Genomic DNA, 2,610 nt, shown 5'->3' with positions numbered 1-2,610 from the left:
ATATCTTAGTACATGTTGTACAGTGAACTCGCATCTGTAATGCGATATTTGGGGAGCATGAACCTTCCAGTGATTCATGGGAGGTCACTCCCCCTCCCCAAAATTAAAACAATCAGAAACAGAAAGTGTAAGCACATGGATTTCAGTGAAATCGGATACATATCACAGGACTGGGTATGCAGTTTCCATGTTTTTTTTTTTTTTTTTTTTTTAATGCACAGGAAGAAAATGCACATCTACTTTATTATTAAACGTCGCCAAATAAATGGAGCAGCTTCTTGTTTTCGTAAGTGTTACTGTATTATTTTTATTATTATTATTATTATTATTATTATTATTATTATCATTATTATTTTTTCTTTGGAAGTCATGAGGCTGGATGAATGTTGTGAGAAAAAGTGCATGATCAGGGATTTGGCACTCTTTTTTTACGTGACTATCGGATACATTTATGTGAAGCTACTGAATGTGGTGAAAGTTTTTGGCGCATCAGATAGAGCCAGGATTCCGGGGGCTTGAATTATGAGTAAATGGAAGCGTGGCCCATTGGAGTGGGCAAACTTAGGCTGTCTAGACGCTGCTACTCCTCACCCTGCCCTTGGGTGGGAAAGGAGGTCGGGATGATGATGGTGATGATGATGATGATGATGATGATGATGATGATGATGATGATTTTTCTTTGCATTTTCTTTTTTCGTTCTTGTTGATACTATACATGAAGATACCCAAGGGCAACCCAAGTCCTTGTGCCAAATATAAATGAACTAGACCTATTTTTGGTGATACTCATTTTAATTTTAAAAATTGCATATTTGAAGATGAAATATCTCAGAAGCTAACTGGTTGAAAATCCTCCGATAAAAATGTTTTCTGAATATTATTTGCTTAATATTTTTACCATTTACCCTAGTGGAAAGAACCGAATTAAAATCTGTTCAGTTTTTTCTTTGCAACACGTTTTAGAGAAACGCAGGAAAACTTTAAAGCTAACTTTCCAGGTATAGAACTGTGATCGCTCTTGTGATCTGAAAGAAATCTTGTTACAGTTCAGGTTACAGTTACCGCGATGTTGAGACAAACGTAAAATATACAAATGCCTTCTTCGACACCTTTGTCTTCAGATCCTGTTAATGTTGTACAGGTTACCTAAGAGTCTTCACATGTTGTTTATATTACTCATAGCCTACCTTACATACCTTAATTAGATATGACCAAGCTTCCCTACTGTGGCTACTCAATAAGGGTAGGTAACTAATTATTAGTATGATTATCATTATTAAGCTTCGCCTTATAAATGGCAAAGCTTTTTGTTTTCGTCAGTATTATTATTAATGTTAAGCTTCGCCATATAAATGGCGTAGCTTCTTGTTTTTGTCAGCATTATTATTATTATTATTATTATTTTATTATTATTATTATTATTATTATTATTTTATTATTATTATTATTATTTTATTATTATTATTATTATTATTATTATTATTCGCATTTATTTTCATCGATCTTGATATTATACATGAAGTTACCCTACGGCAACCCGATAGAAATGAAATTGATCTATTTTTAAAGGTCATACACCCATTTTTATTCTAAAAAATGTATGTTTGAAATTTAAATGTTTCAGAAACTAATTGAGATACAGCTATCTGTTTGACATCCTAAGATAAAAATGCTTGTTGAATAATTTTCGCTCAATACCTTGCAGTTTAGCCTAGTGGAAAGTACCGAATTCAAATCTGATAAGTGTTTTCTTTGCAACATGTCTTAAGGAAAACCACAAAAGTTTTAAAGCTGTAACTTTCCACATATATATAGCTGTGGTCCCTCGCATGATCTGAAACGAATATGGTTACAGTTAAGCATACAGTTAGTTACTTAGTTATTGAGACTAAAGTAAAATATACACATGAGTTCTTCGACAATACTGTCTTCAAATCTTCTTGATGCTACACAAGAAATTATCTCAGTGTTTTAAGATCTTTTTAATATTACACATACCTTGTTTTCCTTAAAATCTTAAAGTACCGTAAACAGTGATAAATATTAAATAAAACAAATCGCTCAGTAAGCGATGCTACGAAGCCTCCGGTGCCACTATGAATACGGGCCTAAGGCTCAGTGGATCAGGGATACCAACCTGGCACGTTAACTCAGGAATTTGTTTTCACCACGTTGAGTACACCGCTTCCCGTCCGATCAGCGAAGTTAAGCAACGTTGGGTCTGGTTAGTACTTGGATGGGTGACCGCCTGGGAACACCAGATGCTGTTGGCATCCCTACGTGTCAAGTGGGGTTGGTGGAGGATTAGTGCCCCTCCCTGTAAAACAATTAACTCTAAGCCATTGGCCACCCCGTCTGGGATACATGGCGTCCGGCAATGGATGGATGGATGTTCGATGTGTCAGTTTTTATCACGCTAATAGAGTGCCGATAATTTTTTAAGTGGGTGTACAATGAAAGACAAAAGTCATCTCCCGAAGTGTGGTGAAAACATCCGCTGAAAGGCTAAAGTTTTGGTGCATTCGCCTTTGCATCACGTGGAGGGTTGGTAGCACTGACACGAGTCGCCATTAGCTCCAGGTGACGAGCCTGCAGATAAGAGCATATTTT

General features: G+C 36.0%; 1 pseudogene; it reads left to right on the top strand.

Annotated features, from left to right (window-relative positions):
• Positions 1 to 2,154: 2,154 nt before the first annotated feature.
• LOC145396278 (5S ribosomal RNA) lies at positions 2,155 to 2,273 on the top strand (annotated as a pseudogene).
• Positions 2,274 to 2,610: the final 337 nt, after the last annotated feature.

This window comes from Coenobita brevimanus, chromosome 35 (assembly GCF_032717465.1).
Source record: "Coenobita brevimanus isolate Jiangsu-jjx chromosome 35, ASM3271746v2, whole genome shotgun sequence".
NCBI classification, from domain to species: Eukaryota; Metazoa; Arthropoda; class Malacostraca; order Decapoda; family Coenobitidae; genus Coenobita; species Coenobita brevimanus.
This window is presented reverse-complemented; position numbering and strand designations above follow the sequence as displayed.